The sequence below is a fragment of the Nilaparvata lugens genome, chromosome 8 (genome assembly GCF_014356525.2).
Source record: "Nilaparvata lugens isolate BPH chromosome 8, ASM1435652v1, whole genome shotgun sequence".
Taxonomy (NCBI): domain Eukaryota; kingdom Metazoa; phylum Arthropoda; class Insecta; order Hemiptera; family Delphacidae; genus Nilaparvata; species Nilaparvata lugens.
In genome coordinates this window covers 35,394,815-35,422,669 of record NC_052511.1, presented here as the reverse complement: position 1 = coordinate 35,422,669, position 27,855 = coordinate 35,394,815, and the positions used below count along the sequence as shown (strand labels likewise).

Sequence of the window (27,855 nt, the reverse complement as noted above, 5' to 3'; positions counted from 1 at the left end):
AACAGCTTGATAGACTACTAAAAATAGAAATAATCCTTCTTAATAGAACTTAAATGATTTGTTGTGAGTAAATAATTCGATGAAATATTAAATAGATCGTGGTAATCCATCCTAACGTGGATGATCTGTGGAACTAATCTGCTAATTTTACACTTTACCGAATCAACGTCCAAAATCTATGTCGAATAGTCGGAATATATATATTGTGAAGCTGTATTTTACTCGCCTCACATATGTAGAGAGATTTGCCAAATCATGTAGTGCTGTATCCAAATGCCTCACGTTGGGCCGGCAAATCATGTGGAGCGTGATTTGAAGGCTTCACACATGTAGGGTGAATCTTGTACTGAGTCAATGGTGTAGCGGCTATAAATTTTGTAATTGCGTGTGTGGACGCTGAGTGTACACCAGACTGATTGATTCACTACAAGATTCAATACGATTGTCGGAATCGCGGGAGGCCTAAATGCTCGCTCACCCTTGATTCTTCTAATGACAAATTGTATAGCGATGAAATTTTTATAAGTAGTGTAGCGATCGCTAAACACTGAAGACGGATACCTTAAAATTATTACCTGTGAAGAATGAGCATACAAAATCATACAGGTCGAGCAAAAATCCCGATGTAGATAATTTACGGGACTGCGTCTCTAATAAGTTCTGAAGGATTAAAATACGGTATTTGGACCAAATATCGTTCAGAATATACTTCGAGAACAGAGTCTTGTCGGGTTTTAAGCTCTATTGTAGGAATTTATATGATCTATGGCTGCCTCTGCTGTACAATTGATGCATTCGCTCCTAAGTCGAGGTAGGTAACAGATAAAAGCTGATATATGAGCAGGTAAGGACAAAGAATAAATATCTTGATCTGACCCCACTCGCTACATCCACTTAGACCTGTTCCAATATCCAGCTTAATTCAATTATTCTAATGATCGTATTCGATCGGTTCTTGATAATATAGAACGTATCAGACACAATAATTGACAGGCTTAAGAAATAATCGAACTCAGAAAGCGAATTAACAAAACTGAAATATATTACAATAAAATATGCAATCATACAGTGCAGATTCAGAATTTGATTTACAGGTTGATAATAATTTAGCATTAACAGAAGGAGTTAAAAATGTTCTTGTGCTTGCATGATACCATGCGTGATTCAACAGAATTTTACAATTGATAAAGTTTAACAGTTTTGAAAAAAAAAAATAGTGAGAAAAAATGAATTATAAAATATTTTAAAATTGCTCGGGGTCGTGGTTCAGGCAGCGGAGGATAGTTAATCAACTACAAATTCTTAGAAATTAAATATGAATAAATTTTAGGCTCTTAATAACTAAAAGCGCTTGTCGGCGTGGCCAATAATTTAATGAAGAAAAATTTATGTTTTTCTGCACTGAAATATTTTCGAAGCGTAGATTGGGGCCCCTTATGACTTATAACTCACGTGAAATTCCTTGGTCGTCGTGGTTTTCTTCTTTAGATCAAAAATCGTTTGATCGGCGGCAATCCAGGCTTCGGTTTCAGCACGTGGGGAATTTTAATTTAAATATCTCCTTCACCGAATTAATTAAGGGATAATTTACTTTAAGCTTTTAAATTTATCGATTGATGAGAACAGAAATTTACGAATAACAAATAAATTGGCCTAAAATGTCGGCTCACAAATAGAACATTTAAAATCGAACAAGAAATTTTCACAAATAGGTCTTTGGTAACTATAAAAAGAGATCTGCACGGTGAGGATTTCAAAAGGGAAGTGCTGCTCTTTTCTCTAAGCTTCTAGGCTAGACCTTGCTTCTCAGAATCTCAATGTAATAATTTGCATAAAAATTTGCCATTGGTAGAACGCTTGTGACGTAAACATGACGTCAGTGGCAAGTAGTAGAATACAATTCCTTTAATTACAATAATAATTTAATTTATGTAATTCTTAAAACTGCTTAATCTTCTAGACATAGTTCCTCTCATACAATGTACACGTGCTAGTGTAACTGATAAGGCAGGGTTGGTGTCTGATAATAGATTAACATGTGTTGCTTTCAAACGATCACCTTCTGGGTGCTATTTCTATGCACTGTGATTGGCTTAGACCTGCCAAAGAGATTTAATTACCATGTGGTTCAGTTGAATTAAGTCGTTAATGAATTAATACTCTTGTACAATTTTTATTAGGTTTGAGATTGTTATAAATAATTTCTGCCATTTTATCAATAATATAATTTCATGCTATGACCTATTTAGTTACAATAAGACCTGACATATAATATAATTTCTTAAATAATAAATAATTTCAACGATAACACATACATTTTATTTTTTTTATTTGAAATTCTTGATCCTTTATGGATAGTTTTGATTTTTAGAGATGGTATTATATCTTATGTGAAGCCAGCGTGACATTTGACGATACTTCGAATCAGTCAGCTGCGTTCGAACTGTTTTAAAAACATCTGATCGATGGTAAACAAAGTGTAACCTCAAAATCAGTGAGCGATTCATAAACAATTTGTGTTTTATTTGCAAAATAATTATAATTTGATTGAATAATTTTCTAGAAAATATTCAGTACAGAACGGTACTCTTATCTAATACACAGTTACTGATAAGTAAGTGTTATCGCTCGGTCGCTAACTATTCCTTTAGCAAATTCCTTCATTTTAAAAGGTAATCACAATTTTTCTCTCTTTTCATGAGATCTATTTGAAAGATTCATCACACAAAAGCCCCCAGGATATTTTAAATAGGTAATTGGGAGACGAGTCGAAACAATGACTATTTGAAAAATCCGATATTGTGATGAATACACTATTTCATCTCCTTACTTCTACGAAAACTCAACACTTAACACTAAAAACAATATATCGTGCACTTTTGGCTACGAGAAAATAAATAATTGATTGTTCCTTTCATTGGATACAATCGAAATACAATAATTAATGAGGTCTCTTTGGATCCTTCATTAAAACAACTCCACAATTTCCACTCACGGGTGGCTTATGAGCAGACCCATAACTATAACAAAATATACAAAATTTCACATATTACTTCTTAAGATTTGAATAGTATTCGCAACAAATATAGACTTTCATCATTTTTTCATAGTTATTACAGGTTTCGACTCTTTGGTTTGGCTTTTACATAGATTGGGTGAGAGTGTGATTTTACTTCGGTGACTTGACAATCGTCTACCGTTTGACTCGAGCAATTTCTTATTTGCGCTTAGTACGTTGCGTACAAACAGGGTTACACTTGAAATGGCTTTCTTGATTTTTATCAATGTTGGTTACAAATATTAAGTCCTTAAGATTATATTTATCAATTTGAATTTCAATTCATGATCTTTTGATGCAACAGTAATAAATTTCACATTTGAAGGTAAGAATTTCATTTTCTTTGGAGTTTTTTAGAGATACATTCATATAAACACAGAACATGCGCATTTCGTGCAAATTAACATAAATATATATTTTTGGTTGCGTTTTTTACTTATAATTTCACATTAAATAATAGGTTACGATAATTAATAACGATATTGCTTTGATTCCTTTACATTGACTCTATGATTTCGCACACATTGGTTGGTGGGACGAAGAAAATTATCGAACAGGCATTGGTTCTGAATAGATTTTTCTATTGATTCTGTATTTCAAGGTTAGATTTACACATTTTTTTTCAAATAAACTTTGTTTATTTTCTTTCCTCCTATTCACTACTAATTTCATGTTATTTCTAATTTATAATTATTTTCCGTGGATACTATAATTCTTGTTTCTATTTTTCAGTTGTGCAGATGATACCAGGCGATTGTTTCTGTGATGATTGTAACATGAGGCGGATGGCTTGATTAGGTTGGTAAATTTTTAAAATTGTTTCGTAGTTTTATTTTCTTCTGTTATTAAAGTTGATAATAATTTCTTCATTTGAAGTGGATTGTTGTTTATTAGATGAGATGCGGCGAAGTTTAGGTTATGTTGATGATTAGGCAGCAGTAGAAAGATGCTAGTCTGCAAAGTAATGATTCACTGGGTAGGCCGTGATTATGAAAATGTTGATAATTTGTGTAATTCACAATGTAGCTTCCATTTAATTCGAAAATTATTCCTTAAGCCCCCATCTAAATTTGATTTCTCTATTGTTCCAAGTTTCCAATCCAATTTGCAACTATCCGTTTTATTAAACTTGGCTTAAAACGAATGTGCCGATGGTGTAAATCACTTCTTACAAATTCATTTCCTCTTGGTCGGCCGGTAACATGCAGTTTGATCTTTTTAAACCTGACATGCCGGTGGTGTCTGTGGGTTTTTTCAAATGATCTTTTTCTTCCCTGCATGCTGGTGTTCAGTCTATTTGATTTTAACCGGACATGACTGCGGTGGTTGTAGGTCCTTCTTGATATGGTCTTTCTTTTTCCTTGCATGCTGGTAGGGAGTTTGATGTGGGATTTCAGCCTAACATGACGGCGGTGTAGATAGATCCTTTCAGATATTTTTCTTCTTTCTTGAATTGTTTTGCTGCTTGTGTATGGTTTTGATTTATAGGTTTTCGGGTTTGGTTGTGACTTTGATTTGTGGTGGGTTTTTGTTTTATTTCTATTGTTTATTGGACTATCTTCATGAATGCTGGGTTCATATGTTGCAGGCACTGTCCTCGGTGGATGGACGGTGATGTGGGCGGTCGGCGGTCTGGGCTGCTCTTCCACTCGGCGGGCAACGTCCTTGGATTCCTGGTGTCCGGCGCGCGGTGGTACGGGATGTCCCTCTATGCCCTGGATGACGTCCTCAGCTTGGCGGGCGATGTCGTCCGGTCCCTCTCGGCGTTCTGCAGGGTGCGGCGCGACTTCAGCCTTGACATTTTCGGTAGGTTGGTCTTCCATACATGTATCACGTCCGCTTGCTTGTTTGACTTCCTTTATTTGGTCGTAGTTCTTATTTATATTGTTTAGTGTTTCGTTCAGTTGTTTCCTTTCTTTGATCATATCGCTCAATGCTTCCAGGATGAGACTCATCTGTAACACGGAAGGGGCGGGTGTGTGGTCTTTGGTTGGCGGCAATGGTTCTATGACATGAGATGCGGGCGTCCGGACCTCTGGAACGGCAATGCATGGGCGTTTATCCCGCGCGACATCCTCCGTCTCTTGGGCGGCCAACGGATCCTCCACTAGAATGCAGCTCTCCTCCTCCTGCGTCGACGACAAGTCATCCAGTATATGTGGATGGAAATCGGCGGATGCGGCGGCAGATGCGGATGGCGGCGAACAATCGGGTGAGATGTCTTCGGTGTCCGACAGACTTGGATTGACCTGGTCGTTTCCTGCCATAGTTTGCGGAAAAATAGCGCAACGAAAGTGTGCAGTGAATAAACGTGAAAGTGTTGTGATATACAAAATAATTAATAAGAAATCCAATAGAAATTGTGATAGCTTCGTAGTGAGTGAAATACAGAAAAAGTGGTTTAGCAATGTGTTCAGTGATAAAATGAGTCAAGTTAGCAATATCGTTAACATAAAAATGACAAGAACATACAGGATACACAGTGAACACTTATGCGGTAATACAGGTACGCCTCTTATAATTATTATTACTATTATTATAAATATCTTACTTTTATAATTTCTTGCCGCAATTCAATATATAGGCTAGTGTTCTTTGCAAAATTTTATATAAAAGGGCAGTGTTTTGTTTGAATTATTCCGCAATATATCCGTGATTTAATTTTACTTCCCTCTTTATGTTTTAAAAACTTTTAAAAATGTAAATAACTTCAATCCTCTTTTCTGTAAATATTTATAAATTGTTTCAATATAGACCTAATATTCTTCAAATAATATGACCTTTCTTATGATATCTCTTATACCTATGACTTATAGTATGACCAATTTTCGAATAACACGATAATAAAATCTGAGTTCGATTTTTTCTCTAAAAATTCATCAATCGATAAATTTCTTTTCCGTTCAAAAATTGGGTATGGTACTTCTTGTTATTTTATATAACAGTGGACAGTTAATATTAAAATTGAAGAAATTCACAATCATAAATTTTTCAAAAATTTTCTCGTTGTCAGCGCTATAGTATACTGAGCAACTAAATAATCCTCGCAGTCGATTATCCACCTCTTCAATGCCTATCACTGTTGGGCGCCAAAATCATGTAAAGCTGTATTTTACTCGCCTCACATATGTAGAGAGATTTGCCAAATCATGTAGTGCTGTATCCAAATGCCTCACGTTGGGCCGGCAAATCATGTGGAGCGTGATTTGAAGGCTTCACACATGTAGGGTGAATCTTGTACTGAGTCAATGGTGTAGCGGCTATAAATTTTGTAATTGCGTGTGTGGACGCTGAGTGTACACCAGACTGATTGATTCACTACAAGATTCAATACAATTGTCGGAATCGCGGGAGGCCTAAACGCTCGCTCACCCTTGATTCTTCTAATGACAAATTGTATAGCGATGAAATTTTTATAAGTAGTGTAGCGATCGCTAAACACTGAAGACGGATACCTTAAAATTATTACCTGTGAAGAATGAGCATACAAAATCATACAGGTCGAGCAAAAATCCCGATGTAGATAATTTACGGGACTGCGTCTCTAATAAGTTCTGAAGGATTAAAATACGGTATTTGGACCAAATATCGTTCAGAATATACTTCGAGAACAGAGTCTTGTCGGGTTTTAAGCTCTATTGTAGGAATTTATATGATCTATGGCTGCCTCTGCTGTACAATTGATGCATTCGCTCCTAAGTCGAGGTAGGTAACAGATAAAAGCTGATATATGAGCAGGTAAGGACAAAGAATAAATATCTTGATCTGACCCCACTCGCTACATCCACTTAGACCTGTTCCAATATCCAGCTTAATTCAATTATTCTAATGATCGTATTCGATCGGTTCTTGATAATATAGAACGTATCAGACACAATAATTGACAGGCTTAAGAAATAATCGAACTCAGAAAGCGAATTAACAAAACTGAAATATATTACAATAAAATATGCAATCATACAGTGCAGATTCAGAATTTGATTTACAGGTTGATAATAATTTAGCATTAACAGAAGAGTTAAAAATGTTCTTGTGCTTGCATGATACCATGCGTGATTCAACAGAATTTTACAATTGATAAAGTTTAACAGTTTTGAAAAAAAAAATAGTGAGAAAAAATGAATTATAAAATATTTTAAAATTGCTCGGGGTCGTGGTTCAGGCAGCGGAGGATAGTTAATCAACTACAAATTCTTAGAAATTAAATATGAATAAATTTTAGGCTCTTAATAACTAAAAGCGCTTGTCGGCGTGGCCAATAATTTAACGAAGAAAAATTTATGTTTTTCTGCACTGAAATATTTTCGAAGCGTAGATTGGGGCCCCTTATGACTTATAACTCACGTGAAATTCCTTGGTCGTCGTGGTTTTCTTCTTTAGATCAAAAAATCGTTTGATCGGCGGCAATCCAGGCTTCGGTTTCAGCACGTGGGGAATTTTAATTTAAATATCTCCTTCACCGAATTAATTAAGGGATAATTTACTTTAAGCTTTTAAATTTATCGATTGATGAGAACAGAAATTTACGAATAACAAATAAATTGGCCTAAAATATCGGCTCACAAATAGAACATTTAAAATCGAACAAGAAATTTTCACAAATAGGTCTTTGGTAACTATAAAAAGAGATCTGCACGGTGAGGATTTCAAAAGGGAAGTGCTGCTCTTTTCTCTAAGCTTTTAGGCTAGACCTTGCTTCTCAGAATCTCAATGTAATAATTTGCATAAAAATTTGCCATTGGTAGAACGCTTGTGACGTAAACATGACGTCAGTGGCAAGTAGTAGAATACAATTCCTTTAATTACAATAATAATTTAATTTATGTAATTCTTAAAACTGCTTAATCTTCTAGACATAGTTCCTCTCATACAATGTACACGTGCTAGTGTAACTGATAAGGCAGGGTTGGTGTCTGATAATAGATTAACATGTGTTGCTTTCAAACGATCACCTTCTGGGTGCTATTTCTATGCACTGTGATTGGCTTAGACCTGCCAAAGAGATTTAATTACCATGTGGTTCAGTTGAATTAAGTCGTTAATGAATTAATACTCTTGTACAATTTTTATTAGGTTTGAGATTGTTATAAATAATTTCTGCCATTTTATCAATAATATAATTTCATGCTATGACCTATTTAGTTACAATAAGACCTGACATATAATATAATTTCTTAAATAATAAATAATTTCAACGATAACACATACATTTTATTTTTTTATTTGAAATTCTTGATCCTTTATGGATAGTTTTGATTTTTAGAGATGGTATTATATCTTATGTGAAGCCAGCGTGACATTTGACGATACTTCGAATCAGTCAGCTGCGTTCGAACTGTTTTAAAAACATCTGATCGATGGTAAACAAAGTGTAACCTCAAAATCAGTGAGCGATTCATAAACAATTTGTGTTTTATTTGCAAAATAATTATAATTTGATTGAATAATTTTTTAGAAAATATTCAGTACAGAACGGTACTCTTATCTAATACACAGTTACTGATAAGTAAGTGTTATCGCTCGGTCGCTAACTATTCCTTTAGCAAATTCCTTCATTTTAAAAGGTAATCACAATTTTTCTCTCTTTTCATGAGATCTATTTGAAAGATTCATCACAATATGTAGTACAAATATTTTCACGTCTATGTTGATAAATAGAAATATCGCATAAAATTTGTTGAACAAGAATTGATATTGAGGGATTTCTCCATCATTGAAAAAAGACAGTTTTAGCTTCGTCACATCCACATTTTTATTGGATTTGTAGTTTTGTACACAGGACTGCAATAAAGTATTGAAACCAACCTATCTCTATTTAGAATGAAGATGTGAAGATGACACATCTCCATTTTTCCATTTAAAATGAAGATGTGTTGGTTTCAACACGAAAGTGCAGTCCTGTTCACAATTTTAATAAATGTGAATGTGACAAAAAAAAAACTTTTTTATTATGAATATCCGATAAAATATAATCATATTCCAACCTCCATAGTTTGTGGAACAACCGTTGAATCTAAACCCTCTGATTTCAACGTCCTTGGAATCTGAAGTCTGAAAGCTGTGCATTCTATGCTGTTAGCATTGTAGGTACAAACATAGAGAAACAATAGCGTAAGTAGATATCCCATGGTATAGGGCGTTTATGTCGCAACTTTTACTGTTATCCCAAGCCGATTACTGTCGATTATTGTTGATTTTTACTGTTTTGACCGGGTAAGAGTGTATGAACGGCAGAATATGAGAGACTACCAGCGTCATAAAGCTTCACGGGAAAGAACTACGTGGACTATCAGTTTGAGATAACAGTAAAAGTTGCGACATAAACGCCCTATGCCATGGGATATCTACTTATGCTATTGTTTCTCTATGGTTTCTCTCTTTTAATTGGAATTAAAGAGATATTTAACTGAAAGAGCTCTTTATAATATCGAAGAATATTTGAATAAATGAGATCAGATCCTATGAGTTGAATTGTATTGTATGTTTGTATTGTTGTATTCTGTAGATGTTTTATTTGTTATGTATTTTATTTTTAATTGAATCTAATCAAAGATATATATTTTTGACACTATTCATTGTATACAATGTACAAACTTATGAATAAAGAAATTATGATATGATGATATGATATGATATGGTACAAATAACCGGTAAAATAAAACTCAAATTTCAATTTGAGCTGAAGCTGAATCAAGCCAAGCTAAATCTGAGCTCTACCGATAAACTATTTCAACGTCCAAACCGATGTCCAGTACTCTAGACTGAATCTACGTTTATGGGTTAGCATTGTAACGAAAAACATCCCAGCTTTGCATGCTGTTTACGATGTGCATGATGAGGGGAACCCACACAATCAAATTGCACTTTTACACCGACTGCTTGCAAAATTCTCTCTTACCCCGTACCCCATACCTCTCACCAGACCCCTCTTATTACCGTACTTAGCATCGGTTTACAACACGCGGTCATTTGCTACGGTTTTATTCATGCCGGTGTGAATGGTCCCATAAGAGTACGTCGTTTTCAGACTGGAATGTTTTGTTTGTCGGTTTGGATCTGTGTGTCAGAATGCATGTTAAGCTAGAATGATTAGAATGGGTTGGCCTGTGTGAATGGGTCCATACGAATACGTTAGATAGTCATGAGCTCGTCCATATGAATGGAACCATAAGAATGCATCAGGTCAATTTATTTGATTGGATGATGTTTGTTCAGACGGACCGTTGTGGAGGAATGATTTGTTTGAGGTAGGTCAGTGTCAATGAGTCTCTAAGGCTCAATGAGTCTATGGTCCCATTAGAATTCATTAGGTCAATTTATTTGATTGAATGATGTTTGTTCGGACGGGATATTGTAGAGCAATGATTTGTTTGAGGTAGGTCAGTGTCAATGAGTCTCTAAGTTCAATGAGTCTATAGTCCCACTAGCTTGAAGTAATGTGCTTGATTTATCGTCTGGGATATTGCAATTCATCTAAATTGCAATGGTATACACCATTTCCACAAAGAATAGATATTCAATAAGATATATTAATTCGAATATATTCGATAAGAATGATACATTTTTATTATTCCTCTACGAATGAGTGAGTCCAATACTCATAAACATAAAAATGTAGTGTAAAAAATGGTGGATTATAATGATTAGTTTGTAGTCAAGTTATCCTAATTGATTAAAATATTTTCCGGTATCTAGTTTGGAGCGTGAACTCACTCATTATCAGAGGAATGAAAAAATCACTTTTCAGTTGTTGAACTCAAAATCGTCTAAAGGTGCGTACAGATTTACGCTCTGCTCCGCAATCAAACGTCACTCGAGCAGATCGATAGATGATCGCAGGTCGAGCAAGAGCGGAACGCGAACAGAGCGTGTAACAGAGCTCGAGCTTGGCAAGTTCCTTGGGCGAACTAACCAATAGTTGCGCATGAGCAGTTAACGTTTTTGTTTGTAACGTCTGTTAATAGTAAAGTTTTCTGTGTTAGCATATAGAATTATCAAAATTAATAATGAATTATTGAATCAACAAAATCAAATAGTATAACATTATAAAAATATTTTAAATAATGGGTACCAGCATATTAGGCTAGGACTAGCCTATATGTCAAATAGTGACATCCTGTTTTTTGGCCAATAAATTCATTTATTTATTAGAATTTAGAAGAAAGAAGCCGAACTCCCAACCAAGCCTTTCACCTTTCAAAACATTGATAGACATAACCTTTGTTGTAATAAAACATCATAACTGCAACAAACACAATAATCATCATCAATTTATTATATAAACATAATTAATAAGCATAATGTATCATTAGGCTACCCAGCAATCCTCTGGTCAGAATATTTTATTTAGTTTTGTCACCCGATCAGCTGGATTAAACGTTTCACATTTTGTGAAGTTAGGATGTAGGGAAGTCAACAATACGACAAGCGCGCGATCATCCTTCGAACATAATTTGAACCTCTAGCGAACCCTTGCGTAACATCTCGCGTAACGTTTATGATCGGAGCGAGTGCGGAGCGTGTTCGAGGCGCGTATATCTGTACGCACCTCATGTCATCATTGAATATTGAACATGTGTGTGATGACTCTGGATTGCTGTTTTATTTATTCATTCGAAATTACCTCTCCAATTGCATATGTCAATGAATGATGAATTTGCGTGGTTTGCAACGTAGAAAACTTTGTTAATACATCCTTGATTCAACAACGGAGAAATAACCGAAAGAATCTATATGATTCAATGGATGAATACGAACTACTGTATGTAGTGATAAATGTAGTAATGAATGATGAATTTGCATGGTTTACAAAGTAGAAAACTTTGTGAATACATCTGTGATTCAACAACGGAGAATTTACCGAAAGAATATATTGATTAAACGGATGAATACGAATTACTGTATTGAATGTAGTGATGAATGCGTATAGAAGTTAGCGGTTTGTAAGGCCACAATTTTATTTATAGTCAGAGATAAGAGAGGTGGTAAGGAGAAAAATGTGTGGTACTTGTAGAGAAAAATAAAGATGTCTGTATGTGGAGTAGAAACGACTTCTTATTATTTATAACAAACGGATGCTTATCTACACGCAGGGTTCTTCGCAGAACGCAGTGTAATGTTTTGGGATTGGAGTGGAGTTATTTTTTGTGAAGATGCTACAATGTTTTATCGTATTACAGTGATAATGTTCTATTGGAGTATATTATTCAACTTTTAAACTACAACTCTATTATAGCACCAGCAAGTAACCCGTGCTCCGCAAGGGTCCATTTTAAAACTTGACAAACCGAAAACTTGACCTACAGAAATCTTGAAAGGCCTGTAAGCATCCTCAGTAAATTGAGAATCTAAAGGGAGGATTTCAAGTTAATCAGTCCAGTAGCTCAGACGTGAATTTCCTATCCCTATCCCGTACATGTTTAAGCCAGTTCTTTCCTTTATTATACTAGCAGGTAACCCGTGCTCCGTAAGGGTCTAATCAAAAACTGGACAAACTGAAAACTTGAACTACTGAAATGTTGAAGAATTTGAAAAGGCCTATAAACATCCTGGTTAATTAAGATTGTAAATGCAGGATTTCAAGTTAATCAGTCCAGTAGTTCAGACGTGATAATACGTCATTCGTGAATTTCCCATCCTGTGCGTATATATGCCAATTCTTTCCTTTCATATATACTAGCAGGTAACCCGTACTCCGCAAGGGTCTAATCAAAAACTTGACCAACTGAAAACTTGTCTTACAGAAGTCTTGAAGAATTTGAAAAAGGCCCATGAGCATCCTCGGTGAATTGAGAATCTATATGCAGGATTTCAAGTTAATCAGTCTAGTAGTTCAGACGTGAATTTCCTATCTCGTACATGTATATGCCAGTGCTTTCCTTTATTATATCATAATTTGGACCTATCCGGCTAACTTGAAAATAATTCGAAGGCAATTGATTTATATCAGCACAAGATTAATTAATATAGTACCGGGAAAGTTTGTGTTTAACAGATATAATCTAAATAACAAGAAAAAGAAAATTCTGGTTAACAACTGGATAAAGGATAATTACTTTTTCAAATTGGAGTTCATTTTTAATTTTGTTAAGTACCTACAATATGGATTGTTGATTTTGGATTTATTGTTTAGGTATGCTGTTGGTTGAAGATGGGCCAGCACTGTCTTGCTGTCTTTTGTATCTATTTTTGGTTACCTATTTTGTTTGATGCAACCGGCACTAGCGAACAAGTTTATCTTATGCTAGTGTCTGCCGAATTAATGAGTTAGGATTGATGATTTATAAACACACATATTGTACTTATATTATTTTTCATGTTTTAATTCTAGGTTACAGATATTGCTGTTTGTATGTACTTTTGATTTTGGCAATAAATACTTTCATACTTTAAAATTATATTGAATGAAAAAGACTAAGAAATTGTCAAAAAAAATTTCCTAGTCTTTTTCATTCAATATGAATAATTACCACAATATCAACTTCTCAACTACACAAAAAAAAATTTAAAATTATAGACTAGAAGGTAACTCGTGGTCCGTAAGGGTCTAATCAAAAACTGGACAAACTGAAAACTTGAACTACTGAAATGTTGAAGAATTTGAAAAGGGCCTATAATTATCCTCGGTTTATTAAGATTGTAAATGCCGGATTTCAAGTTAATCAGTTGAGTAGTTCAGACGTGATGATGCGTCATTTGTGAATTTCCAATCCCGTACATGTATAAGCCAATTCTTTCCTCTATTATACTAGCAGGTAACCCGTGCTCCGCAAGGGTCTAATCAAAAACTTGCCAAACTGAAAACTTGACCTACTGAAGTTTTGAAGAATTTTAATCAATAGGCCTATAATCATCCTCGGTAAATTGATAATCTATATGCAACAAATTTCAAGTTAATCAGTCCAGTAGTTCAGATGTGATAATACATCAATCGTCAATAAGTAAATGGTCCAGGGACTTACATCACCAGCAATGGCAGGGTCACCCTGGTCAAGTACTTGGCAAAAGGCTGCTGGCAGACGCTAGCTCTTGCTTCACTGGTGAGTCTGGCTTGAGGTCAGGTCAAGCAGTTGATTGCCCTGATAACTGGACACGGCCACTTCAGGAATAATCTCCACACAATTGAACTCAGAAATGAAAGCCAGATGTGTAGGCTTTGTAATCAGTCTGAAGAGACTGCTAAGCATATCATACTGGATTGCGAAAGACTTGGAGCTAGAAGAAGGGATCTGTTTGTCTGTGAGCAACCAGGTGAGGAATGGGATGTTGGTATAGGGAAGAAACTCCTGGACCTTGTAAAGGACACAGGATTTGGTTTGCCTAACTAACATACTTGGGACACACAATAAGCTTCGGTTGACGTGTGGGGTTCTTTGAACCTTTATTTTTATTTATTTATTATTTATTGACACACACACACATAAGATACATCAATATGAAATAAAAATTAATTACATTGGATCTTTGGATCTTTGAATCCGTCCCTTCAGAACATGAACATAAACATACATCAATCGTGAATTTCCTATCCCGTACGTGTATAAGGCAAAATCCTTTCCTTGATTATATTATAGATTATTTCAAGAATGAATTCTAGTAGCAGCAAGCATTTGTTGAATACGGAGTAATCATGTTATTCATAAGGAATACTGGCAAGTGAATTTCACTGTAGATGAATTGAATAGAATCACTAGTAGCAGAGATGACAGAAATATAGTTTTCTTTACTCTATGCTAGTAGCCTCTTTTGTTTCCTTTTAGACGAAAATAGAAAAATAAAATGTTCATCATCGTCTATTTAATTGGACTTCGAAGTAGCCCTATTGAAATGGATCAAAAATATCGTTTATCATAGATGTTTGTTGACAGAAATATAAAAATCTACAGTTTTGATTCAGTCTACAAAATCTGATAAAAGAGGAAAATAACTTCAAAATGATCTTTTCAAGCTGTTGATCATAATTTGCCTGTCAAGTATTGGGTCGACGTGTTACCATTCCTTATAAATAGCATTCATACAAAGCTGACAGTTTGTAGTGAATCTCACTGTATCAGACTCTTCTTTTCTATGGAGCCAATCAGTCCACTTGAAGCGTCTCTGAAGCCTTTCCAATCGGAAGAAAATTAAAGGCAATTTGTCAACTTGATTGAAGGAGCTCCTTGATAACATTTTAAGGGAGAGATGTTTGGTTAGAAGTATTGAAGGTAATTGGGGATAATTTGGTATTCGTTTCAAAAGTTGAATAAGTTTGGATTGGTAGGGGATCAGCTTATTCATTATAGCCTTTAGAATAACATAATTACGTAATCATGACGATCAATATGTAATAACGTGATTGGATGATAACATTCGATAGACATTTTTAGTCTATATGGTATACAAAAAATGTATATGGTGTATATGGTGAATCAAAAAATGAGTGGCTTGAGCTCCACAAATCTTTATTATAGTGAAGCTTTCAACCTAAAAGCTGAAAAAACTCTACAAAGATATCAAATTCTCCCAAATCATGACTAATCAGAGTTTTTCCAACATGGTAACTATTTTCATCTTGATTGAGGCAATAATTTCTCTACTGAATTGATTAGACTCTTCCATTCAATCCAATAAACCATTAGGCCCGCCGCAAAGTAGACCCACACTAATCCACGAAAAGCAACCCACGCCGTGGGATGTTTTGTAAACCATTGCTAGGCTTCTCTAGACATCTGTGTAATCATAGCCACCTCTAATAGAAGGCCGCGGCCTACGATATTGCAACGTCGCAGTGTAAGCCTAGAATCTAATACATGATTGGTGAAAAAGATCAGCTGGTATTTTTTTAAATCTTTTTCAACAATCATGTATTAGATTCTAGGCCTACACTGCAACGTAGCAATATCGTAGGCCGCGGCCTTCTATTAGAGGTGGCTATGGTGTAATACATGCAATGAATAATACACTTGTCAGCTGATCGATTATGAATAATTCTATAGCAATGGTTTACAAAACATCCCACGGCGTGGGTTACTTTTCGTGGATTAGCGTGAGTACCCCACTACTGGGCTTACCCCACTTAGTCAGGACAAAACTAAACACGTTTAGTCACAATACTTCACATAGTTGCTTATGGAGTCATGTCTAATTGCAAATACTAATCAGTGTGAGTTGCGTCTTAAGCAACAATGTGAAGTATTAAGACTTAACGTGTCTGATCATGTCTTGTCTTGACTAACTGGTGTGTGCCTAGCCTTACTCTTAAGAAACAGTGGCAATGTTGACGATGGAGAAGAAAAAGGAGGTTATTTAAGGAGATGATGGTGATGGGGGAGACATTGTGGAACAGCTTGAGTAAAGGGGCTAGAGATTCAACCGGAGTATATTCCATATTCCATGACGGACTCACTTCAAAATCTTGCAAAGAAATTGATCAATCTATTCAACCCTCCATTAAAGGTAACAGAGTCACATAAGCAATCCTCATGAAACAAACTTTATTCCTATTGAATAATAAATCATTTGGACCAAGGTATTGATGAGGTAAGAACTATTATTGAATTCTTCAATGTTGTTTTCCATCACGAACTGCTTATCATTAAATCACTTTTTTCTAATAGCAAAAAGTGATTTAACTATTATTGTTCACTTTTTGTGTAGTTGAGAAGTTGATATTGTTCTTTCATATTGAATGAAAAAGACTGAGAAATTGTCAAAAAACTACAGATTTATTGATACTTAGAAAGACCGGTTCCTGTTATTACACCATTGTCAATCTCTGATAAACTCTGATCTCAGTTTATCAGAGATTGAGAATGGTGTAATAACCAAAACCAGAGTATCAATGAATCTGTCGTTTTTTGACAATTACTCAGCATTTTTCATTCACTATTATTGTTCTTAATCTTTCAGGATTCCAATCCTACAATTTCTATCTCAATTTCAACTAACCTATTATTATGGGGAGTCCGATCTCACTGGACATCTAACCTGCATCCATGTAGAAATCAATGTGAAAAACCAATTCAAGCAACAGTAACATAGACAATTAGACACAATCCTGCTGATAATTCTACCTACCATTCCATGTCAATTAAGTAATAAACTAGACTCATTTCTCTCCATATATGACCCAATTTCCAAATTTGCCAGAGTGAGACATCTGTACTTATTTGAGGTGCACGTGTCATTCAGTTGACAACAGTTGACAACAGTTTAGTCGACAATGCAATTAACTAGTGCAGTAATTGATGGTTCTGGCTGCTCGCGAATCTATCAATCTTGTGCTCTCGCTAACAAGGCAACCGAGTTATTGTTAAATTCCGGCCGTCTCCGATTCGTGCTGCCGGTAGCCGACAATGAATCAATGTTCAACATTGAAGGACCATTGAATAGCAAATGTGTGTTTGTTACCGTGGATGTTGATTGTTCGGCAAATTTAGAGATATAGTTACATGTTATTCAATGGTGGATATTTAGGGGAATAAATTAACCAAATTTATTTGTCATCAAAATAATTTACATCTAAATTGATTTCAGTTTGATAACAAATAAACAAATTCTAATGCAAGTGAATTGATCTTTCTTTGTATTTGCTGAATATGATGCTGATAGGAGCCTAGACTTGTTGGTGGATAAAGTAGGATGTATTTATGGAAGTTGATCTACATCAACATTGATTCCAGTTTGATAACTGATTGTTATTCATGTGGCTTAAATGTGTTTATTTATTATAGATATTTATTAATTTATAGATAGTTACATGTTATTCAATGGTGGATATTTGGGAGAATAAATTGACCAAATTGATTTGTCATCAAAATACTTTACATCTAAATTGATTTCAGTTTGATAACAAATAAACAAATTCTAATGCAAGTGAATTGATCTTTCTTTTTATTTGCTGAATATGATGCTGATTATGAGGCTAGAATTGTTGGTGGATAAATTAGGATGTATTTATGAAAATTGATCTACATCTACATTGATTTCAGTTTGATAACTGATTGTTATTCATGTGGCCTAAATGTGTTTATTTATTGAGGATAATGCCAAAATGATTTTAAGGGTGGATAACTAGTTCATGATTGGACTTTTAGGTAAATACGGTACTCATACAGTTTTTGGGTGGGTTCCGATGCACGAGTGTCACGAACTTAATGCTAACTGACAATATTTGTGGAGTTTAGTGTGTAGGTTTCAACAGTGATTTATCTATGAATGTTCCATCGTTACTGATCATTTCAAGTGAACAATATAATTCTTTGGCAGAATATTAATTCCATAAATGTACAGTATTTCAACCATTATTCGATGGTACAAGATTTTTTGTTTTGTATCCAGATTTTTAAATTAAGATTGGATCTATATTCTTCCCCAATGTCATGATTTGTTCGCGCGAGAATTTTGAATTCAGTCTAGATAAGGCTGATGGCTGATCTGACGCTCTTGTTCAATAGGGATTAATTAGATTTGGTAAGCGCCGGTTGGACAAAAGCCAGTTGAATTTCAACCGCGATTAATTTCACGAGAAACAATCAGAGAAGGCATTTCTTATAAGATGGCTTCTTTTATAAGTCATCACATTCAGCTATTTTTCTTGTTCTGTGTACGGATTCTGATTGAGGCAGAGGTCCTCTTCGTCACTTCATTGATTTTGAAAGGCGTTCGTTATTCATTGATTTTAAATCTAGTAGAAATTTGAAATACAGTCCATAATCTTACATGATTTTTCACTGATAAACTTTTTATTTCTCTGTATATATTTTATTTTAGACGATATGATGAAGAATTCGACTGAGTCACTGTCGATGTTGTAGAACTGTTGAATAATGAAATAAAAACACACATATGTTGTCAAATTCTACAGTTTCATTTGGTTCAGAACCATGGTTGAAAATGTGACGTGTGTGATCACGAAGTCATGGTCCTGTACCAAATGAAACTGTAGAATTTGACAACATATGTGTGTTTTCTTCTCATTTTGGATATGATGGAGATTTTTCACTTCAAATCAACGCTGATCTCAGCCACTATTCCAGCCTTATTCCTATAGGGCTTCATATGAGCTATAACCATACCATATTCCGGCCAACAAAATAGCTTTGAATCATAACTCATGTTGCTGATATAAGTATCCTATTACAATAAAACACAGATTTGATTATACAAACTGCAGCTGCAATAGAGTCTCCGTTATCCTACAGTTTCGGTTATTCAACGTACATTGTATTGGTGTTTAGCCAGCAATGTTTTTGTTTATTTGAGTGAACAATGTATTCGAATGTGTTTGAATGTAATTGTAATGTATTATTCCATGTCGTAGAACGTGGAACATACATATGTTTATTTGTTCGTGAATACTGGACAATGCATTTATTCGTTGAAATGTAATTGAAGCTGGCTATTCTCTGCACGATAATGAACTGCATTAGACTGCTACTCTTCTTTGAATATAGATGAAAAATATGGGATTTACCAGCGAAAGAACGAGTATGGCAGTGGAGTTTGTTTCTCAGTGCAACAAACCTTGTTGTTTATGGGGAAATTCATGAATTTCAACACTACTGCAATGTAATAAAATTACTCCGGCTCTCATCAATGCTGTTTCAACCGCAACTGCACTACTTGATTCAACCATGAACGAATTGGAGGAGAAATCTTTCCTCAATGATATAAATTAGCAGTTTCAACAAGAACTAAACTGTAAGTTTACATAATTATAACTGTTGAATGTAAACTTATAACTGTTAGTTGATTTACTGTTGTGTATATAAAGCTGCGTACCCATATACGCTCTTCCAACCCGCACCGAGCACGCTCCTCCCTCGTACCGCCCTCGTACCGCCCTCGTTCCTCCATCGAACTTTTGAATATAAATAAAAATATGAGTCTGAGTACCTTTTTTGAAATTATTCTGTCACGACATGTTCCCAATCACTCAATGATCTATATATATAAAAGCGAAATGGCACTCACTCACTGACTGACTGACTCACTCACTCACTCGCAGAACTAAAAATCTACTGGACCAAAAACGTTCAAATTTGGTGGGTATGTTCAGTTGGCCCTTTAGAGGCGCACTAAGAAATCTTTTGGCAATATTTTAACTCTAAGGGTTGTTTTTAAGGGTTTAAAGTTCGTCTTTTAGCATGTATATTCTTCTTCTCCCAATCTCTTAATTATAATTGAAATTTTCCATATCATATGTTACTATAGAACTATAATCTAGATAGAGTACCTCTTCAAAACAGTTGTTAACTGGCAACTAAATTAATAATTTTGTCAGGTTGGCATTAAGTTGAGTTGACTTTGTTGGGTTGGCACCAAGTTGAAGATTTGAATGCATTTATCGCGGAAAAACTGTTCGGGCACTGCTACTTCAATCCTGGGAATATTATATTACAAGCCGTCAGGCTCGCTTCGCTCGCCATATCCGTTTAGCCAGACGTTTAGTCTGGACCCCCGACTGGATCGTCCTAACATATGATAAAAATGCTCAAATGAAAAATGCAGGCGAGCGAAGCGAGCCTGCTGATCTCATTCTTCGACGATCCTGTCGGGGGTCCAGGGGGCGGAGCCCCCTGGCTAGACGGATACGGCGAGCGAAGCGAGCCTGACGGCTAGTGATATTATAATACAGCCGAAACATGTCGTGACAAAATTATTTTAAAAAGGGTACTGAAATTTAGATTTTCATTTATACTCACAAAACATTTTTATGAGAACACAAGGGAAAGCAACAAAACTAAACATGAATCTGGAAATTCCATGTCAAATGAAGCAATCGGCCATCGGTCATCTATAACCAACAAGGAAAAGCGACAATAGCAAATTTGGCACTGAACTGGAATCTTTGAAATAGAAAAATCACGAACCGGTGAACACTATAATTTTTCCTTCAAACTCGGCACAGCATTCTCATGAGAACACAGGAAAACATGGGAAAATTGTACAGAAATCTGTGAATTTGATAGCAATTGAAGCCATCCCACCCACAAATTTGCTACACAAAATAAATTTCACACTCAAATGTATGAATTTATTTCAAATGAAATTGATAAAATAAAAAATCACAAACTGGCTCACTCTACACAATTTTTTCAACAAACTCTCATAAGAACACAGGGAAACGTCACACAAAACTGTACAGTAGTCTGTAAATTCCATTGCAAATGAAGCCATCTTCTCTGAAGATATACAAAAAATAAACTCAACTTGACTCAATCACACAAAATAAACTCTAAATAAGACTCGATCTACATAAAATAAACTCAACTCGACTCAATCGAATAAGAGAAAAATGCAAATCACAAACTGGTGCACTTCACATTTTTTTTTCAACAAACTCTCATAAGGACACAGGGAAACGTCGAAAAACTGTGCAGAACTCTGTAAATTATTCCATTGAAATGAAACCATCCTCTGTGAAGATCAATACTACACATAATGAATTAGGCACTCATCTGAATTTGTTGGAATGAAAACATTTGTCACATTCTTTCAACTCAACACACTCATTCATAATAACACAGGGAAACACAACAATACTATTCACAACTCTGTAAATCTCATTGCAAATGAAGCCATCATTAATTCAACCATACATACCATCAATTCAACTTATCTTTATGGAATAGAGAACTATAAACTGCCTAATCCAATACACTCATGATGACTAAGAAAAACACAACAAAACTGTTCAGAACTTTGTGAATTCTATTGGAAATGGAGCCATCCTACCATCAGAGAAGTGCTACATACCATTAATCCAGCTTATCTTTATGGAATAGAAAACTATAAACTGCCTCACCCCACACAATTCTTCAACACACTCTCGTAAGGATGCAGGAAAACACAAAAAAACTGTGCAGCACTCTGTAAATTCCATTGCAAATGAAGCTATCCTATCCTCAGAGCAGTGCCACATACCAATTATCCAGCTCATCTTTATGGAATAGAAAACTATGGACTGCCTCACCCCAAACAATTTTTCAACACACTCTCGTAAGGATGCAGGAAAACACAACAAAACTGTGCAGTAATCTTTAAATTCCATTGCAAATGAAGCCATCCTACCCTTAGAGCTGTGCTACATACAATTGATCCAACTTATCTTTATGAAATAGAAAATTATAAACTGCCTAACCCCACACAATTTTTCAACCCACTCTCGTAAGAATACAGGAAAACACAACAAAACTGTGCTGCACTGTGTAAATTCCATTGCAAATGAAGCTATCCTACCATCAGAGCAGTGCTACATACCATTAACTCAGCTTATCTTTATGAAATAGAAAATTATAAACTCCTAACTCCACACAATTTTTTCAACACACTCATTCATAATAACACAGGGAAACACAACAAAACTGTGCAGTAATCTCTGAATTCCATTGCAAATGAAGCTATCCTACCATCAGAGCAGAGCTACATAAAATTTATCCAGCTTATCTTTATGAAATAGAAAATTATAAACTGCCTCACACCACACAATTTTTCAACACACTCTCGTAAGGATGCGGGAAAACACAACAAAACTGTACTGCACTGTGTAACTTTCATTGCAAATGAAGCCATCTCACCGTCAGAGCAGTGCTACAAACCTTTAATCCAGCTTATCTTTATGAAATAGAAAATTATAAACTGCATCACCCCACACTATTTTTCAACACACTCTCGTACGGATGTAGGAAAACACAACAGAACTGTGCAGTAGTCTCTAAATTACATTGCAAATGAAGCCATTTTAACCTCAGAGCTATGCTACATACAATTGATTCAGCTTATCTTTATGAAATAGATAACTATAAACTGCCTCACCCCACACAATTTTTCAACACACTCCCGTAAGGATGCAGGAAAACACAACAAAACTGTTCAGAACTTTGTGAATTCTATTACAAATGAAGCCATCCTACCATCAGAGCAGTGCTACATACCATTAATCCAGCTTATCTTTATGAAATAGAAAACTATGGACTGCCTCACCTCACACAATTTTTCAACACACTCTCGTAAGTATGCAGGAAAACACAACAAAACTGTGCTGCACTCTGTAAATTCCATTGCAAATGAATATCCTACCATCAGAGCAGTGCTACATACCATTAATTCTGCTTATCTTTATGAAATAGAAAATTTTAAACTGCCTCACCCCACACAATTTTTCAACACACTTTCGTAAGGATAAAGGAAAACACAACAAAACTGTGCAGTAATCTCTAAATTCCATTGCAAATGAAGCCATCCTACCCTCAGAGCAGTGCTTCAAACCATCAATCCAGCTTATCTTCATGAAATAGAAAATTATAAACAGGCTCACCCCACACAATTTTTAAACATACGCTCGTAAGGATGCAGGAAAACTAGGGATGTCAATCCCGGGACTGATTTCCAATCCCGGTATTTCAGGATTATCCAATATCAATCCCGGGATCCCGGGAGTGATCCCGGGATTGGCAAAAATCAGTTTTATGCATTTTAACCAATATTTCCTCTCCAATTACATGTTCAGTAACAGTGTGTGGAGATGAAAAATGGCCCATTAAAGAGGGAGAGACTATTATTAAAATGAAAAAAAAAAATACTTGGGAATAATATTAAAATTGAACATTCTATTTCTATAAATGTTTTCAAGATTAGGAGTAACTGTTTCATTTCATGTCCTACCTCAAATTTGCTGTATCCCAGATGATAGTGAGAACTGAGGAAAGCAAGATACCTCATCAGAGTGTTCTTTATGTAGAACAAAAGCATTTCCATCCTACATCAGGACGGGATAGAGCTCACACTTAAATTACGTCAAATAGGCCTCTTTCACACGATAGGAGACGTGCAACTTGAACACTGAACAGTGTTCTCGTTTTTTTGTCGAAGTACATTGAGTCAAATCGTGTCTTTCACATGGTGACTCCTATCCAGGAACCTCGTTTTGTCACGTCTTTTCCCCTCGAGGCAAGCAGAGGCAAGATCTAACAACTGTGCCGACGTTTCCACAAAGTATGACTCATCACTTTTTTCTCAAAGTCTAACTTCCTTAAAAATATAGATAGAAGATTTCTGATTTCGGATTTGGATTCAGCGACCCCAAATTCTTTAAAGCGTAAGTCCCGTTTTCGAAAATATCCGAAAACAAGGAAGTTATGGCTGTTTTTAATAAAGCTTTCTATTATCATATAATAATACGGTAAAAACGAACAGGTACTGTACTATACAGTACGTAAGTACTCTAGCTATTATAATACAACTTACACTGTATTCGTGTAGGAAATTTGGTAGGTTATTTATCTTGATTTCTGAAAATACCCCAAAATAAGGGAGTAAGATAACTTTGAAAAACCAAAGTTTTCCTGCCGATTGAAGAAACATTAAAAATTAGTCTAAGACATATTATGTCTTAGAATAAAAACGTGTAACAAATATCAGATCACTATTCAAGCTATCAAGCTTTTCATAAATTTCATAAGTTTGTGTCGACGGTATATGACATAAAAGGCAAATGTTCATAGTTCTACGACTGAGGAATGAGGATTTAGGTCAGCAACTAAAATCGACAAGCCATGATTGTCAATCTTACTCATGATACAAAGCTTTGTACTATGATACATGGTTTTCATTCCGTATCATTCTTTAATAAAAATAAAACAAGATTCTGGTTTCAAAAGCATCAAAGTCGCCAGGCTGGTCTGAGCTATTCATGACTTTTTTTCAGTATGCATTATCAACTCAGCAGTTCTAATACACAGACATCACTACTTGGAATTGCATGACATTTTCTATTCTCTCAATTCCTATTATTACCATAGATCGATTCAGATCAGCACAATGTTTATACTGTATGTTCATAATAGATTTTTCTGATTGTAAAAAGAAATAGTCAATAATTGCTGGGAATTTAAAGTGATATTCAACGATTTGAACCTGATAAATTGGATTGTTGAATGACAATTGAAATTCAGTGAATTTTACTGTACAACATTCCTTTTCCTCCTATTTTATTGGGTGATGAGTGGAGATGATTTATGATTTCATATTTGGATTCATCTTTTCATAGTTCAATATTTTTTTGGAAAACTAGAATTTTTAAAAATTTTAAATGTTTATGTATAAACTTCTCAGGTGTTCAAAAACTTCTTAAAACCTTTGCCTGTCCCTTTGTGAGGCAGGAGTATTATTATCTTAGTATGTACTATATAATCATATGATAATGGAAAGCTATATTGAAAACAGCTATAACTCCCTTGTTTTCGGGTATTTTTGAAAATGGGACTTACGCTTTAAAGAATTTGAGGTCGCTGAATCCAAATCCGAAATCAGAAATCTTCTATCTATATTTTTAAGGAAGTTAGACTTTGAGAAAAAGTGATGAGTCATAGGTTTGAGCAAACGTCGGCATAGTTGTTGGATCTGTCGGCTTATTCCTAAGATCCCCATGTGAAAGTACAGGAGAGCTGCAAAATATGAAATATGATCTTCCGTAATATGATATTCCAGGAGCGAGGTCTCTGCCGTGTGAAACTGGCCATACTGTAAAGTGAATTAATATCACTTGAATTGATAATATTAATAATAAAATAGAATACTTTTTGTAAGACCGTAACGCCATACCGACCAAACAACGCGAAAGCTGAACCACTACATTACCAAATGAAATTTCGTAGAGCCAACTATAATATTTACTTCAACTAGATATTCTACTTATGATAGAGGAAGAGAAGAGGAATAATTAGACAGAGAGTGAATCGTTAGTGCTTTTTTATGTCTGATTTCTGAAGTATTTTCAAAGTTCGGAATGCAATTCAAGGAAATGCCATCAGCACTATTGCAAATATTGCGCCGTCTAGACTGGTAATTGTGGTGCTGTGTAAACAGAAACAAGTGTAGAGACATAACAACGATCAACAACCATTCTGCCAATTATGCGAACTGATAATGCGAATTCTATTAAGCCAGTTAGTACAGAGTACAGTATACAATCAATATTATGTATAATATGCAACTGTAGGCTGTGCCTGTAGAATAAACTAGTCAAACACTTAGAGCAATAAATTAGTTATAAAAACTCACATTCATCACCGTAAATAAATTCCATATTGAATTGTTTTTGGAAAAATATGATTCACAATTTCATGTTAACAATCCCGAAAATCCCGGGATTGACGCTGAAAAATCCCGGGATTGTTAGGTATCAAAAATGGCCGGGATCCCGGGATTCGGGATCCCGGGATCCCGGGATTGACATCCCTAAGGAAAACACAACAAAACTGTGATGTACTCTGTAAATTCCATTGCACATGAAGCCATCCTACCCTCAGAGCAGTGCTACATACCATTAATCCAGCTTATCTTTATGAAATTCCATGAAATAGAAAACTATGGACTGCCTCACCCCACACAATTTTTCAACACACTTTCGTACGGATGCAGGAAAACACAACAAAACCGTTCAGAACTTTGTAAATTCCATTGCAAATGAAGCTATCCTACCCTCAGAGCAGTGCTACATACCATTAATCCAGCTTATCTCTATGAAATAGAAAACTATGGACTGCCTCACTCCACACAATTTTCCAATACACTAATAATGACTAAGAAAAACACAACAAAACTGTGCAGCACTCTGTAAATTCCATTGCAAATGAAGCCATCTCACCTTCAGAGCAGTGCTACGAACCATTAATTTATCTTATCTTTTTAAAATAGAAAATTATAAACTGCCTCACCCCACACAATTTTCCAATACACTAATAATGACTAAGAAAAACACAACACAACTTTTCAGAACTCTGTAAATTACATTGCAAATGAAGCCATCCTACCCTCAGAGCAGTGCCACATACCATTAATCCAGCTTATCTTTATGAAATAGAAAATTATAAACTCCTAACTCTACACAATTTTTTCAACACACTCATTCATAACAACACAGGGAAACACAACAAAACTGTGCAGTAATCTCTAAATTCCATTGCAAATGAAGCCATCCTACCCTCAGAGCAGTGCCACACAACATAAATTTGGCATAAATAACACACCAGAGTAGTAGCAGTAGCGGCCTATAGAGGTTGGCTTTCAAGGGTAATGGACATTAGCGCTATAAAGTGGAGTCAATGAGCGGAGTGAATTTGGTTTATTGGCGGTCACCAGCTCGAATCACAGGCCGGCTATTCCAAGAATGTCGTAACTCACTTCATTGCTAGCGATGTCTCGCCTCGCATACGAGTCCGATGTTGCTGAGTCTGACTCTAGTTTAATATGGTGTCGTTATACAGATTGGATTCTAGAGTCAACAAGGTTTTGTTCTTCAATTTTGTTTTCCATCACGAACTGCTTATTATTACATCACTTTTTGCTATTAAAAGGAACGACTATCAGTCTGATTTTTGACAACCAAGAAGATAGTGGACCTGCCGAAAGATGTTGTTGTCACAGTGAGTGATTGTTTCATTTATTGTGAACAATCTGACTGCTAGTCGTTCTTTTTAATAGCAGAACTTGATCTAAGGATTTTGTCTCTCATACGAGATGAATGTTGCTGGAGTCTAACTCGGGTACAATCTGGTATATGCTATATTCATACACATTGGATTCTAGAGTCAACAAGAGTCCGACTCTGGTCCTAAATTTAGCTCGATCTGGTGTATGGTATCGTTATACAGATTGAATTATAGAGTCAACAAGGATCTTTTCTCGCATACGAGTCCAATATTGCTGGAGTCTAACTGTAGGTCAATCTGGTTTGATCCAATCAATCATTGAGTTCATCTTGTAAATTCTTTTAACTTTATTAATTCTTCATTCATCATTGATTTAGGCAGCAT

General features: G+C 35.3%; 1 protein-coding gene across 1 annotated transcript in view; it reads left to right on the top strand.

The window, feature by feature from the left end:
• Positions 1-27,855, top strand: part of LOC111048260 (acetylcholine receptor subunit alpha-like) — a 492,391-nt gene that overhangs the window by 306,905 nt on the left and 157,631 nt on the right. The gene's annotated exons all lie outside the window — the stretch shown is intronic.